At 44.5% G+C, this 16,422-nt stretch overlaps 1 protein-coding gene across 3 annotated transcripts in view; it reads left to right on the top strand.

Moving 5' to 3' along the window:
* The window catches only part of LOC144762467 (adhesion G protein-coupled receptor F5-like), an 805,746-nt gene that overhangs the window by 86,328 nt on the left and 702,996 nt on the right, over positions 1-16,422 (top strand). Inside the window, exon 1 of one of the 3 annotated variants that reach the window (XM_078647680.1) lies at positions 2,307-2,437. The exons of the other annotated variants lie outside the window; for them this stretch is intronic. The gene's annotated coding sequence lies outside the window, so the exon portion shown is untranslated. Of the gene's footprint in view, positions 1-2,306; positions 2,438-16,422 lie in introns of those variants that run through there. 3 annotated transcript variants of the gene reach the window in all.

Raw genomic sequence — 16,422 nt, 5'->3', positions numbered from 1 at the left:
CAGTTTCATGCTTGTTAATTTATTGTTAATATAGTTAATATTTCGATTGCTGTTACATTTCAACAAATTATAAAATACTCAAAGATATTTCAAAAGATACTAGTTTAGCCTGGTGGAGTGGAGTATGCTTTAATCATAGATTGAACAGAACATAAATAAACACCTTTGACTTTATCCACCAAATGAGAATTCTTATGGTGCACCTGTAACTTATTTTATCTATCTCCAAAACTCTCAAAAGACAACACATTGAAATATAAATATGTTGACAAAGTGTCACAGCTACCTGCATTTATTTTCTGTAGATTTCTAGTGTATATTTTTTGTTTATTCAGTACAGTATGCCTCGGTCCCTGAAATATTAAAAATCTGTGTTAGAAACATGTGAAACCTTTAATTCATACCAGTTTTGAAATGTTACATTACCACTTACATTTCCTTGTTTTCCTCCCCTCTCCCCCATATTACACCACTGATTCTGATCTGTACTACTTCTGTGTTATGCCATTAGTTTTTTTTTCTTTACATTATCAATAAAATCTTTAAACTTAAAAAACTTGACGATAGTTATCTCTTCTCTGCTGCACCCCTTTGAGGCTATGGAACTTCTAGGTTTCAGGAAGGTGACACCTGAATGAAGGGAGAGTTTCTGTCTGGCCTGTATGTTGGAGGTCCAGAAGTGAAAGAGGCACCCCCAGTCAGGGGCAGCTTTAGAGTGGTTCGACAGGTGCAGCTGCACCTGGCGCTGAGTTTGGGGGAGCTGAGTTCGGGGGTGCTGTGATAGGAAATAACTTTGAGGAAGGTGCATTTAAATTGATGTGTTTCTTGTGTGTCCAGCAGTTTGCAGGCAATAATAAAAATGTCAAGTTAACACTGGTGATTAATGTTCCTGCTGGAGAGAGTTCTGAGTTTTGCTTCGAAGCAATTTTGACCCATAATTAGGTAGTGCAGAGGGGTTGAGTGGGCGGAGATGCCAACTGGGGGAGAATGGGGGATTAGTTGTTATTATACAACTTATAAGCATATAGTGTGAACTTGATTGCAAATTAATCTCCTGCAAGGCTATTGACTGACTGTGGAGGCATATGTAAGTCAGTGACGAGCTGCATGCTTATTAACAGAGGATCCATGTTAGTTCATATGCTCATTTCAAGGTTTATAGTGCCTAATAAAGTTTGTTTACAAAAAAATAAGGTAGTACTGAGGGTTAATACACCTACTGCAAAGAACATGCAGATCACAAAACTGTATTTATTTGGATAGCACAATGGGTTACTGCTTTTGTCATTGTGATCCTTCTGTTACTTGTAGTTTTTAAGTTACAATCCTAATATAGCACAGCGAGCTATAAACTGTCATCAAAGAGCTTAATGCAAACTACATGGTACAGGTTAGACTGCTATGTTTTTTTTCAGTCTTTCATTACCTAAATGTTGTTAAAAAAGGGTTGGTTTGGATAGAAATACCCTCCTATTAGTAACGCCAACTGCAAGCACTGTAGTATGTTTTTAATCTAACTTTGTGCTTCATCATACCAAACAGTCCTAAAATATACTACCTACTAGGATGGATAATGTGATTCCTACACCTCACCTCATAATCCTCATTGTTGTACATAACATTTCCTATACACAAATTGACACAAGCATGATACATTTTCTCTGTATAGTTTATGTTTGATGTAAAGTACTCTGACACCCTACAGAGGTATGATTAGTGCATTAAAACAATGAAAGGCATTTGCGAGAGTGGCTATGGAGAGATCAGGGACAATGTTGCATGGTGGAAGAGAGGGAATCTGTGGAGAAGGAGCCTGTCCTGTCCCAGTGATTTGTCTCTCACAACTCTGGAGGCCACTGGGAGACTGCAATAAAAACAGAGGATCCAATTCTGAAAGTTGATTTTTAATAATTGAAGTCTCTGAATTATTATAGTTTGCTTGTGTGATCTTTGAAAAATACACAGGAGAATGCTTGAATCTTAAAGATCACAGATTTACATGAACTCTATTCCATCCTCACACTCACTCCAGCAGAATATGAATTGAGTGGCAATCAGCAGGAGGATTTACAGTATAACTGGCTTGTGCTTTACTCAAATGGAACTTTTTTGACTTTTGTCCTCCATTTATCTACAACCCACATTGCACCACAAATGACTGTGTTCCATACCCAAAGTGGAAACACATATTCTTTAGGAGAAGGTATATGTAAATGTCCAGTTTGAAAATGGCCATGCAAAATATTTGTAAACATCGATCCTCTGCAACATTCTCCTTACTGCTTAATTTCTTATTTTTTAGCTTACCGCTGATGGCAATGTGCTGTAGTAGCAGAATTTACACAGACCCAGTATGAAAAATTCACTTGCTATTATTCAATACTGAAAACATTTGTGAGTAGAGCCCAGAATGCATGGAATGGAATCAAGCCTCCATGTAAGTACCTCTTCCTTTTACATCCCAAATACTAGACATGTCAACAAATTGCATGTCAAAGTCTTGCCACATACCAAGAACAGCAATCCTTTCTCACATACCATAACTGGCATTTACTTCCCTCCTCAAGCTTAGCTTATTGCATTTCCTCTTTCCAGTAGGAAATGTCTACTAACTGGTACACGCCCTCAAAATACAAGAAAGTAATTCAACAATGTTACAAAAAACGAAATAGTGCATCTGAGACCTGTCATCCTTAGCATGCTCTTCCCCCAAACATTTTGCCAATATTGCCTCCTCTTTTTGCTGATTCTTTCTGTTGGCCTTCGGACTCTGAGCACTTTACCACTGCTCAGGAGTGCCTAGGTGCATGTGCATCTCCCTTAAACATAGGTACAATTGGTGTATACACAATTGGCATATTTAGTTTACTTGTAGTCCCCTTCTAAAGTGGCATTTCAAATACACATGGGCTGTAAATCAAATGCTACCAGTCGGCCTACCACATAAGTAGTTGTTCAAACCTGTCTTTGACCTGCCAATGCAAGGCCCATGTGTGCAGTTTACTGCCACTTCAACTTGGCATTTAAAACTCCAGGCTAAGCCTTAAACTCCCCTTTCACTGCAAACAATCACCCATAGGTATGCTGTAGGTAGCCGTAGGGCAGGGTGCAGTGTAAGTAAAACGTAGGACTTGTACTGGTAAGTGTTGCATGTCCTAGTAGTGACAAACACCCAAATACATTTTTCACTATTGTAAGGCCTCTCATATGTATGCATTGGGAGTGCCTTAATACACTTTTAAGCTGTAATTCCCCTGATTATAAAGGAGAAGCTGCATCATGTTTTATATCTTTATAATGGTAATGATAAATCCTCTTTAATGGTAAAGTTGGATTCAACATTACTATTTTAGAAAGTGGGCATTTCTCTGCTCCTACTGCTCTGTGTTCCTGCAACCTTGCTCCAATACACATATGGGTGAGTGACAGCTACACTTTGTGCATTCCCTCTAGACACCCACTAACACAGAAAGGATGGGTGTGACAGAGAACATATCTGGATTAATTTGCATTCTGATAGCTTCCTGGTCAGGAAGAGAGGGGGAGCTGACACTTACACCTAAAAAGGCAGTGTCTTTTTCCCTTGAATGGAGCTAGGGCTGGGAAGAAAGAACCCATGTTGTTTGAAGTCACCCTCACTTAAAAAAAAAAAAACCTGGGTATAATGATGGGGCTCTGACCCTACCAAGGCTCTGACCTGAATGGGGCTGTGACCCAAAAAGACGTCTTTCTTCCGCAACCAACTAGTTCTGGCGAAAAACAGACCAAGAGAACTCTTCAACATTGTCAAAACAAACTGCACTCCCTCTCAGGTAATCAAAGCCACCAAAGAGCGATGTGAAGAAATTGACGCCTTCTTCACTAATAAAGTCTAAAGAATTTATCAATCCTTCGTCCAAACCTCAAATCCTCCTTCACTCTTAACCTGCACCCCTTTAATCACCCTTGGCCAATCAGAAAGAGTTCTTACCAAAGACAACCAGGTCTTCCTCCAGCTAAAAAACAATGCGAATTGGTCCGACTTTGAGCTAATGTCGGAAAGCGAGGTCTTCAGTATCATTTTAAGCCTTAAAACCTTTTTCCCACACAATGGACCCCCTCCCCTCCACAATTATAAAAGAACTCAACCACACCATCAACGCCTCTCTCATCTCAGGCTGTGTCCCAGACTCCCTTCAACTAGGACAAATGACATCCATTCTCAAGAAACCAGGAGCCGACTCTAACGATCTTAACAAACTCAGACCTATCTCCAACCTCCCGTTCTTGCAAAAACATTGGAGAAATGCGTCCTCCACCAACTCAACAAACACATTGATGAGTTCAACCTCCTCAACACCTTTCAATCAGGAAAGGCTGTAGCACTGAAACAGCTATGCTCAACATCTCTGACGATTTTCACAGGGCTTTAGATGAAGGTGAGGCCTGCCTATTCATCCTTATTGACCTATCTATGGCATTCAACACAGTAAATCATCCAGCTCTTCTGGAGACCTTGAGGAAGCGCTCTGGCATAAACAGCACATTACTAAAATGGTTCACCTCCTTCCTTCAGCACTGCTCGCAAGAAATTAAATCAACTCCTGTCTCGATCCTCTCCCCGTCCCTCTTCAATCTCTTCATGGAGCCCCTCACAATCATCTTGAAAAAAGCAGGAGTGAATTACCACCTTTAGGCTGATGACACCCAAATCTATTACAAAATCAAATCACCCAGCAACATCCGACACCTCAATGTCACTCTAACCAAGATCCAAACATGGTTAAATGCTAACCACTTAAAGCTCAAACCTGATAAAGCAGAACTAATCCTATTCTCTCCAAAAAGTAACCAAGGTCCAATCCAAGAGTGGTTCAAGAATCTGGTTGCCCTAAACTGCCCTCTCGTCCTATCGGATTCAATTAAATCTCTAGGCATTACCATTGACAAGAACTTATCAATGGAAGCCCACATCAAAAACTCTGCAAAAGGTGCGCTTTTCTCACTAAAACATCTCAACGAATTGAAAAATGTTCTTCCCCATGATGACCTCAAGACAGTAGTTCAACTCCTAGTTCTCTCTAAAATCGACTACGGGAATGCCATTCTAACAGGGACTCCAAAAGCTCACCTAGCCCCACTAAGGGCAGTGCTGAACATGACCGCTAGAGTCATATCTGGAGTAAAAGAATTTGAACACATCACTCCAGCTCTCAACTCCCTCAACTGGCTGCCCATGGAAGGGAGGTGTATTTACAAGCTGACCTGCATCACACACAAAACCCTTCACTCTCCGTCCCCCAACTACCTAAACAACTAACTGGTAAGAGCAGGACAATCCAGAACTCTGAGAAGCTCCAACTCCCTCCTTCTTATCCCTCCGAAACTGAAAAAGAAAACCACTCAGTACTGATTGTTTTCTGGCAACGCTCCCAGGATGTGGAACGCACTCCCTAGAGTCCTCAGATGCAACCCCTCCTCCTGTTTCAAAAGGGACCTGAAACTCTATCTCCTCAAAAAATACTTTCCCGACCCATGTCAATGAACCTAGATTTCAATATCCGAGTTGACTCCTCTCTCTCTTGACATTCAAGGATAGTTAATCACGGGAGTGTGTTAGCCACCTTTGTTTGTTTTCTCTCCCTCCCCTGCACGGTTTACCTATTTTTCAGGTTGTATTTTTTTTATCTCTGTTTTGCTTCCTTACCGCCTTCTATGTAACACAATTTTCTTCTGTTTCTCCTATGTGTATGTAAAGCGCTTTGATACCTACGGGTCAAACTAGCGCTATATAAAACTTTTAAAATTAAAATTAAAATAAATAAGTACACTGGACCTGTGAAGAACTCTGCCAGGAGCAAAGATTGCTGTGCTACACGGATTGCCACTCTGCATGACTGCTGCTCTGGAAGACAGTTTTTCTGCTTTGCTGTGCTACCCTGCTACCGGCTGATCTCTTCTCTGCTGAGGTCAAGAACGGGACCCCTCTCACTTGAACCCAGAATGACTCACATGGATTTATGACTTGACTCCTGCTCTGTAGTCTCAGCGCCATCAAATAATTCCTTCAATCCTGCATCTGCACCAGGACTCTACAAGCTGTGAGTCTGCCCTGCCAAGTGATGCCACCCCAGTCCTGGACATTTGGAAGGGGGCTAAGGTTGTCTACCTTCTGTGGTCCACATCAGAACTGAATGAAGCCCCGCAAAGCCTTGCTACACAGGTGCCAGCCTCACTTGCCAGCCTCACCAGAATGGACTCTGGGTTGCGCGAAGCCCGGCAAAGACTCGCCACACAGCTACCAGTCCATTGGAACAGATACACATGACATTAAGCCCTGCAAAGGCTCACTTCACAGCTTCTCGTAACAAACACCAGCCGACGCGAAGCCTCACAAAGCAACACCACGCAGACCGTGCACCAGGATGTAAGGTACTGAGTTCAGCGAGCCCAAGTGGGTCCCTATAGCCAGCTTGCGCTCCATGTCAATCGGCATGGCAATCGCATGAACCTGGTCGGACGCGAACAGATAACCACAGTTGGTGCTTTGCCCTTTTATGCGCTATTTTCACCTAAATCTTTAAAGATAAATAGCTCAGGATCTACGTAGTAGATTTTGTATTGTTTTGGTCTTGTTTTACTTATAAAATTATAATCTATGTTTCTAAGCCTGAGTGGAGTATTTTTGTGGTGTTTTCATTGTGTTTGTGTGTGTGTGTTGCATAAATACTTTACACATTACCTCTTTAATAGTCTGACTGCTCTCTGCCACACTACCAAAGGGTGAGCACAGGTTATCTCTTAGTGTGTTCCTAGTTTACCCTGACTATAGTGTTGATTCCTGCGTATACAGGGTGCATACACTGGCAGTCAGAAACCCCATTTCTAATATTGGTGATCAGTGGTGAGGACAGGACTGGTGTTTCTGCAATACCACTCATTGTTCAGCACAGCTGTATACTTAAACCATTTTGAACCTTTTTTTTAATTCTCCCTGATTGGCCTTTTGATTTTTTTCCTGCTAAAACCATGTCTCACTCTGGAAAAGCAGCACCTTCACCTGCGGTAAACGACTTTGAGCTGGCCAGGCTAGAATCTTACACTGCCACAGCTAAGAGATTTTTGCAAGGATTTTAAATTTCTACAAAAGGCTTCACCCAGGAAAGGGAAGGTACCGAAAGCTTTGAGGGCCTAGGCAGAGTCCTTGGCAGCAGGGGATGACAGTCCAGAGGAGCAGCATGAAATTCCTGAGGAGGAGGATGACCTGATTCTGGAGTCTGATATGGCTCTAGAATTGCCTGTAGAGAGGACCAGCAATGTGCTGGAAGCTGTGGAATGTCCCAGGGAGCAGAGCCTTCTCAAAGAACCTGTCAACAGAGGATCTGGTGGACAGGAGGGAAGAAATAAAGCTCAAATTGGAGATTGCTAAATTGAACCAGGCCTGAGAGGAGAGGAGGCTAGCTATGGAGGAACTGAAACTTACCCATGAACTCAGCCTCAAGGAGCTGAACCTTAGAGCCTTACAAGTAGGGTCCAGCAACAGCAATGGTGGCAGCATACCTACAGTGTTCATTGGTTAGTTCAGAGTCAGGATACCCAAGGATTTGGTGCCCAATTATGGAGTGGTAGATGACACAGATGCGTTGTTTGAAGGCTATGATGAGACTCAAAGAGTACTCAAGGTCCCAGAGGAGTTTTAGAGTGGTAGTTTATGGAGGTATATGGCCACAGTGAGGAGGGACACACTCCTTACACTAAAGGTAGAAACCCAGACATGCTACACGGCTATGAAGGCCATCTTAGTCAGTAAGTTTGGACTGACCCCTGAAAGGTAATGGCTCAGATTTAGGGGCAGCCACAAAGTCGCCACACAGGCATGTGTGAATTTCTTTGATTGTGCTTATAAAGCACCCAGGTGCTGGATGGGGGCAGCAAGGTTAATGATTATTCAGGGCTGTACAACTAATTTTTAAAGGAGCACATGCTTGATACTTGTTTACCAGAGCTGTGCCAACCCCAGGAAGCTTGCTGAGGAATCAGACATCTGGGTCAGCACCAAAGTGTTCAAGAAGGTATCTGGGGGAGGTAGGGGGAGTGGGGAGAGGGAGGCTCCCTAATGGGTGGCCAGGGTTCCCACTAGAAGAAGGAGGAGGGATATAAAAAGACAGAGTTCTCTATAGGGCCCCAAAACAACTCGCGGGGGAAAGGGTCTGGTACTCATTTCCAATCTGACCACCAGAAGAAAATCTACCCGGACAAAAGTCAGCAGCCCAAGCCCATCAAGTGCTATGAGAAAGAACACTACAAGGGGGATCCCAAGTGTCCAAAAACAGCACCACCTCCCATGGCTGCCCAGGAAGGGAGTCAAAAAGGGCTGGACCCTAGAATAGCTGCCCAGCCAGCAGCTAAGAAGGGGCAAGGCAGAGGGCATGGGAAACTAGCCACTCAATGTCGTTCCAGTGAGATGGATGGTGAACCCGCGGTGGGCACCCCGTAGTCCAGTGCGGATTGCATTACTACTCCAGGTGACGTTCTTGAGCTTGTTCGATCACATCTGGAAGGAGGACCCACCAAGGAGACATTCTGTAGGTCACAGAGGGAGTGTCCCCAATGCTACAGGGCCTTCCTACTGGACCTGGCTCACTAAATTCCCCTGGCAGATCACATGGGCCAAGACAAGACCATTGCAAGGCATGTCCCCCACTTTTAGTTGCCTAGGATCATCATCATTATCAAACCATTTTATTCGGCTAACCAAAGCCGTAAAAGTACTCCACAGTGAACAATACATTACAAAACTGATTAACAAACATATTTATACATTTGGAGTTCCCAAAAATATTCCACATACAAATAATAAAATAATGCCAATAAAAATTAATGAATTATAGTTCAATTATTCATGCAGTAAAAACAATTATATCTATGTATAAAATCAATCTGCACTTAAAAATATTGCAATGTTAAAAAAATTTCATGGCCTGTTTAACAACCGCAAATATAGCACAGCTGGTTTGACTTGCACAAATCCCTTCCTCTTAAAAATGGGTCTTAAAACCTTTCTCCTCATAGGGATAGAATGTTCGCAAAAACATTGTAAAGTGCATGGTGTCCTCAAAGAAAAATTAGCACATGTACAAGGACCTAGGGGGCATATTATCAAGGACGGGCAATTCATTATCGCCGCTTTTATCGGCAGGAAACTGCAATAAAGCGGCAATAATGGGCTTGATAATATGCTCTATGAATTCCTATCGAAGCCCATGTTAGATGTGAAGACATCTAACATGGGCTTCGATAGGAATTCATAGAGCATATTATCAAGCCCATTATCGCCGCTTTATCGGCAGTTTCCTGCCGATAAAAGCGGCGATAATGTATCGCCCGTCCTTGATAATATGCCCCTAGGTCTTTTACCCTGCTCCAGCCCTGAAATGTAACTTAATTAGAAGAAAGTGATGAAAAGGTTTTGTAACGATTAACAAATACGGTTCAATCCTTGGGACTGTCTTTAACAGCAAATGGGCTCTCACTCTTAGTTTGACAATCTCCAATGCCTCTCTCTCGACAAACAACATATTTAAGATTTGGGATTTAACCCATGCCACATCCTCCTTCACTATTTTTTCCGGAGTTGCAAAGAGTTCTGGTCACCCCAATTTTCCAAGCATTGACTTAACATATTGTTACCATTGGATTTTACCCAAGTTGTCCAACGCGAAGTAGTCCCTCAGGATTTCTCTGTTCAGTCCCAATTCGGAATTAATTTATGTCTTAAGCCAACAAGTCACAGGACTCATGCCAATTTGATCCTCAACAAAGCCACTTCCCAGCTCTTGGTGAATAGCAAAAGTAGAGCTAGATTTGGGGACCTATGGACCTCGACATAACAAGTATTTTTTCCCTTAGCTGGGGAATCCAGGAGCCTCTTTCATCAAATAAAACTCGCAATAAAAGGTTTTACATTTTTGGGGACTCTGCCCCATTGTCATCGTATGCGATTTGGTTTTATTGACAATAAGGTCCAGGGATTGCATAAAAGATCCAAAGGAGTCCAGAAGTTTCTGCAGACCAACTGCAGTGTGGGCCAAAAGAACCACATCAGCCACGCATAGAAGAGCAGGAATAACCCTGTCCCCTATATGTGGACTGTCTAAAGTGGCGGTGTTAAGGGAGGTATTTAAATTATCTATATATAATAAAAAAGCAAAGGGGCTAAAATACAACCCTGACGAACCCCTTTGTCAATTTTAAAGTGCTTCAGGCATTTACCATCTTGGTTGACTTTGACCCTAGCATAAAGATCCCTAGGGAGATCTGCTAAAAAATAGACTAGACAGCGGTCCATCCCCATATCCATCAATATTGACCATAACTTTGTTCTATTTAGAAACAAACAAACAAAACAAAAACATTGTGCTTCTACCTTTTCTAAAACCATATTGACAATCTATTCAAATTCCAGAGTCATCCAACCAATCAGAAAGTTTATTTAAAATAACTCTACTTAAAATCTTCACCACTGAATCAATCAAGGAGATAGGTCTGTAATAACCAGGGCCACCTCTCTGCCCCTTTTTAAATACTGGGATAATGGTCGAGAGAGACCAGGAAGGCGGAAGTCCATGCTTGCTAGCTACGTTTAAAAGATTAGTTATAATTTTCTCCCAGAGATATGGTCTTATTTTATATAAATCGGTCGGGACACAATCAGGGCCAGGGACCTTATTGCTAATCATTTGCACAATAGCTGCCTCTACTTCAGTTTCCATAAAAGTCAATGATGTGATACCCCGAGTTAAAACAAAAGTAGCTGGGGAGACCATCTCGATTTGTGAGGCTCCATAAACAGTATTAAAATGGGAGTACCACTGATCCTCAGTAATATTACATTCTAAGGGAATGTTTTTAAGTCCCGTAGAAAAGGGTTTATTGACTATGGCCCAAACTCTTTCACTATCCCTATTGACCTTAATGAAAGCAGGTCGTTCCATGCCTCTTCTTTGATTTCTTGCTTGCGGCAATTAATTGTACATATAAAGGACAGTCTCAATTGGGCTACAAGGGTACGGTCTCCAGGGACCTGCTTCAGGGCAGAAATAAGCTTTTGGTGGGCTTTCGAGCACATTTTATCAAACCATTTCTCCCTCAAGTTAATATAACTCCTGCTCGGGATTGTCAGGCCCACAGCCACCTGTGCATAGATCTCTTCAAATGCCAATAAAACCTCTGGGCCCTTATCTCCAGGGTTAAGACATACATTAAAACTGTCATCCGCTTTAAGAAATACGTCTTGAAAGAAAGACCCCGGGATTATACTGGTCCATTTTAGCCTCCGTCCCTGGTCTGTGGTCCTTACATGTATACTAGTGGGTATTTGTTCCTCTTTCTCTTTAACGCCAATTGACTTACATAACTCAAGTGTGACAGGATAATGGTCACTTTAGTTAGACCAGATTGCACCATACTTAATAGCTAGGGGTGATTATGACGGAGAAATAAAAATATAATCAATTATTGTATCCTGCCCCCTCGCCTTAAAGGTAGGGATCCTCCTCCCCGTAATGTTTGTGTTTGGCTGGCAAATCTACTGCCACCAGGAGATCCTCCAGGCATTCTCCTTGTGGACTATGCTCAAAGTGGCAACAAAGGGAATCCTCTGGGCCTAGACAGTCTCCCACAAAACAATCCTTCAGACACGAGTGAACATTAAAATCACCCAAGATAAAAATAGAATAAGAAGTGGTTTGTTTGAATCTATAATCAATTAAAAAACATTTTAGGACACCTAAATACTAATTTAAAAATCTAAACTCCGGTGAGTTGTAGAAATTTACTATCAACAATTTCAAGGAATTAACATTATTAATTTCTACAGCCAAGCAATTGGTAGAACCAGTATACACCACGCAATGTTTTCCCGTCACCTTTAGTGATATTAGGGTCTAAAGTCCCCCCTTTGCTCTCCCCGAGGCTGATGGCCGCGCTGACACAAAATTTGATTTATAACTGTTGACCAGAAATTATCTTCTCTTTCCCATGTCTCTGGTAAACCCACTATATCATAGGCTTTAAGAAAATTAATCCATCTGGGTTCCCTACTTTTTATTCTAAGTCCTGCAACATTCCAACTTAAAATCCTGCAAATCAGGTTCTCCTCCACCCTCTCCATAGGGTGTCCTTTTCCCCCTCCCCACCCATTGGGACAAGGGGCTGCAGTCAATCGTTTTCATCCAAGTGGCTCAGTGGGTAAAACATGTTAGAGCACACTGGGCCTTTCACTGTTGTGTCCTCATTTACAGGAATAGACAGTAGTTTGGGGGTATATGGACCTCTATTTTGAGTCACATTGTCAAGCCCTCTATTTTGAGTCAAAATATCAAATCGGTTCATCCTCGCACCCCGCACCAAAAATGGGTCAACCTTGTTTTTCATTTGGGCTCGAGTCCCCAACAGGGTCCTACCCAGGGTCCTAACCAAGATCTTATTGCTCTCTGGGGGGGGGTAAAAAAAACAACGTTAGAGCACTTATGCCCCCTAGGCCCAAATTATAACCGCCATTAAATAACAATCCCTCCACCCCAATTTGATCAAAGGTGATAACAATACAATTGCCTTTGCCTTCTTTTTTTCTCTGTCCTACCCCACCAACGCTTCTCACCATTATATTGTGAGCAGAGGCCTGTGCCCCATTTCCTGAGTGTTGTTTGCACCAAAACTTGGTTTTACGTAAGAGATCCTCAGTGGTTTCTATCTCATTCATTTTAAGTGGGGGTACTCCTGTAAACACTGCCACTAAAGGGGTGGCCTCAGGTGGGAGATTGAGTCTAAAATTGTTAAATATTTTACAATCCCCCCTACTACCATGGGTCTCCCCTAAGGTCTTGGGTTGGTTGTTCAACACAGACAGGTTTCCTTCGCACATCATCACCCTGTGTACCCCTGGTTGATATACCCTCCTCCACAGTAAAAATGGTGTGTGCTGTGGTGTTAGTGCCGCTTTTATTCTGTATAACAGTTCCCCTAGATTTTGTACCCTCCTCTACATTAGAGCCAGATTGTACAGTTATGTTCTTGCCACTTTGATTACTCTTCACAATCTCAGTCCGTTCCAGTTTCTCAAACAGCAGTATACATTTCTTCTCCATTAGTTCTTTGAACTGAGCTAATACGGTTCCCAAGGCTCTCTCCGGAGCAGAAATAAGAGCAGAGCTCCCATACTATCCCTGCTTTGTGATGGGGGAGGAATAGCATCGTCCGTCTGTGTGCCAACAGAATTTGTTAAAGATACTACATGGTTAGCTGCATGGCTTACAGATTTGGCACCCTTGTTGCTTTTTAGGTCTCGTCCTTTACCATTCCGAAGGAATGGGAAATGGCGAGAATTCAAGTGCTCAAACTGATTGTCAAACCACCGCATTTTTTCGTGGCGTTTTCTTCGAGTGCACGTGGCCACAGGCACGCGCTTTTGGCCCATACACTTTCATGGCCATCTGTTCCTCAATGTCCATCCCACTCTTCGTTTGATCTTGCCGCGAGTTCAGGCTAATGGCCCTCCCCCCTCCCCCAGCACAGAGCGCGCATCGCGGCCGCACAGCACATCAAAGGGCTTCTCCCAGCGTGTGCTGTGCGGCTTCTCCTCCCCTAATTATGTGGCCGGCCGTACTTGTGTTTCCCGGCCGCTTCCCGGCCGCTCTTGTATTTAATTAGCAGCAGCAGCATTTCTCCTGCGCCAGGTCACATCAAAGGCTCTGTGCCACTTTCACCCACACAGCAACACTTACAGACACGCAATGCCACTCACACCCACGCAAGCCCACTATCATCCACGCAACACCACACTCACCCACGCAACGCCACTCACCCAAGCAACACCACTCACACACGCAACGCAACTCATCCATGCAACCCCACTCATCCACGCAACCCCACTCATCCACGCAACGCCACTCACACACGCAACGCCACTCACACACGCAACCCCACTCACCCACGCAATGCCACTCACCCACGCAACGCCACTCATCCACGCAACACCACTCATCCATGCAACGCCACTCACACATGCAACGCCACTCACACACGCAACGCCACTCACACACGCAACGCCACTCACACACGCAATGCCACTCACACACGCAACGCCACTCACACACGCAACGCCACTCACACACGCAACGCCACTCACTTACGCAACGCCACTCACACACGCAACCCCACTCATCCACGCAACCCCACTCATCCACGCAACGCCACTCACACACGCAACGCCACTCACACATTGTGGGTGCAGATTGTGGGTGAAGATTCAGAGTGCAGATTGTGGGTGCAGATTGTGGGTGCAGATTGTGGGTGCAGATTGTGGGTGCAGATTCAGAGTGCAGATTGTGGGTGCAGATTCAGAGTGCAGATTGTGGGTGCAGATTCAGGGTGCAGATTGTGGGTGCAGATTGTGGGTGCAGATTGTGGGTGCAGATTGTGGGTGCAGATTGTGGGTGCAGATTCAGAGTGCAGATTGTGGGTGCAGATTCAGAGTGCAGATTGTGGGTGCAGATTCAGAGTGCAGATTGTGGGTGCAGATTGTGGGTGCAGATTGTGGGTGCAGATTGTGGGTGCAGATTCAGGGTGCAGATTGTGGGTGCAGATTCAGGGTGCAGATTCAGGGTGCAGATTCAGGGTGCAGATTCAGGGTGCAGATTGTGGGTGCAGATTGTGGGTGCAGATTGTGGGTGCATATTCAGAGTGCAGATTCAGAGTGCAGATTCAGAGTGCAGATTCAGAGTGCAGATTGTGGGTGCAGATTCAGAGAAAACTCAGCAGCACCACCACCATTGCAATGCAATAGGTCTCGTTTTAACGCAAATTTAAGCTATAGGCCTTGTAAATGACAAAGCCTTTTATTTATGTTCCGAAAACCAGAACGCAAAAATAAAGGGCATTATCATTTACAATGCTAATAGTTCAGACTCGCGTTATTGCGAGACCTATTGCATTTCCAATGCTTGTTGTTTTTTGGGTGGCAGCACCCCATTTTCGTTTAGCAGATGGCTCTTTCACTATTGCCTCATCCAGATGTTTGGAGGCCTGTGCTCTGGTGGCTATCCCTAGCCCATTGGAATCAATTTTAGAAGGTGTATCCAGGGTTGGTAAGAGGGGGGTTGTAAGCACATTACGGGGTGTGATGAGTAAACACGTTAATGGGGAGCCTCCCAGTTTGGAAGAACCTAGAGGACCTAAAGACAAGCGTCTTGGGAGTGTTAAACAGTCTGAGGAAAGTCGCCGCTCGATCATCTCAATTTCAGAGTCAGACGATGAGACACGGGGATTATTAAAAGGGATGGAATTAGCTTTAACAGTACCTTGACTAATAGGTGCACACGGATGCTTATGGTCCGGCGTTAGAGCGGGGGCCCAGCCAAGTCTCTTTTGGGCTTGGACGGGCCCGCTCATGGCCTGGGCTTCACCCGGGTGCGTCCCAGGCACGCCCGCACGCGTCCCACGCTGCGGGAGCCCTGCTGTGATTTTAAAGCACCTCCGGGTATGTGCTGAGGGCAGCAGCGGCAGTGGCGGCCGCGAGGGAGCCTGGGACCTGTGGTCTTGTCCAGCTCCTGCTCCCCCTCCAATAGTGGCAGACTGTGAAGTAACAGGGCTTCCTGTGCTGCGGGAGCCATTCTTGTGATTTTAAAGCACTTCCGGGTAACTCCGGACACTTGCTGCAGGCGTCAGCGGCAGTGGCCACAGCGAGGGAGCCTGGGACCTGTAGTCCTGTCTTGCTCCTGCTCTCACCTCCAACAGTGGGAGATAGTGAAGTTACAGGGCTTTCTGCGCTACTGGAGCCCTGTTGTTATTTTAAAGCACCTCCGGGCGCGTGCTGCAGGCGTCAGCGGCAGTGGCGGCCGCGAGGGAGCCTAGGACCTGTGGTCCTGTCCCGCTCCTGCTCTCCTCTCCAACAGTGGCAGACAGTAAAGTTACAGGCCTTAGGATCAAGACTTCCTCAGATGTGTTCTGTAGGACTTGTGTGACCTGCCAGGCCAGTGGGAAGACAGGGCAGATGCTTAAAGCCTCCCTTGATCTTTTCCCTGTCGCTGGCACACCCTTTGAGTTGGTGGGCACTGACATTGTTGGGCCTAGGGATCTCAAGACGGCTACAGGCAACAGGTTTATTCTGGCTCTGGTGACTCATGCCACTAGGTACCCAGAGGCAATCCCTCTGAGGACTACGACTGCACCTGCAAGGAAAAAAACTAATGTTATGCAATATGTTGGTTCTCTTTTCATATCATCACTAGAACACAAACATAGCGACATCACTTGGTTACCAGGTTCTAATATCTGTAGCACGCGCTTGGTATTTTGTAGCGCCTTCAGTTCAGAGGGGTCTCCTAAAAATGAACAATGTGAAACTCCCCAAGCGTAAAACCTCGGAACTCAATTTTCCAGTTG

Source organism: Lissotriton helveticus, chromosome 6 (genome assembly GCF_964261635.1).
Source record: "Lissotriton helveticus chromosome 6, aLisHel1.1, whole genome shotgun sequence".
Classification (NCBI taxonomy): Eukaryota; Metazoa; Chordata; class Amphibia; order Caudata; family Salamandridae; genus Lissotriton; species Lissotriton helveticus.
The sequence above is the reverse complement of the archived record's forward strand: the minus strand, read 5'-3'. Positions and strand labels throughout refer to the sequence as shown.